Raw genomic sequence first — 479 nt, 5'->3', positions numbered from 1 at the left:
AGAAAAAAAAAAAAAAAAAAACAGTTGTAAATAAAGAAGAAACATCACAAATTGGAAAATATAACCTTGGTGATAAAAATGATGCTGGAAATTGCATGATAGAACATTAAAAGATAAAGGATTATTTGTTGCAAATGCCTTTTTCAACAACACAAACAGACTATAAATGTGGGCCTCACTGGAATAAATACACAGAAATCAAATAGACTCTATCTGTGAAAGGAGTGAATGGAAAAGCTCCATATCATTAGTCAAAACAAGGCCAGGATCCTCCTGCAGAATGGAACATCAATTGTTCATATGCAAGTTCAACGTGAAGGTGAAGAAAATGAAAACTTGTCTGTGATATTTAATATATGACCCACCTTAATTTAGACAATCTCAAGAATGGATTTGACATATTGAACACTAATGACTAAAGACCAGACAAATTATAGGATGAAATTATATATGAAGAAAGCAAAATGTCCATAAAAAGA

Source organism: Orycteropus afer, unplaced genomic scaffold (genome assembly GCF_000298275.1).
Source record: "Orycteropus afer afer isolate SDZICR_OR568_19922 unplaced genomic scaffold, OryAfe1.0 scaffold00411, whole genome shotgun sequence".
In the NCBI taxonomy this organism is placed as follows: domain Eukaryota; kingdom Metazoa; phylum Chordata; class Mammalia; order Tubulidentata; family Orycteropodidae; genus Orycteropus; species Orycteropus afer.
This window is presented reverse-complemented; position numbering follows the sequence as displayed.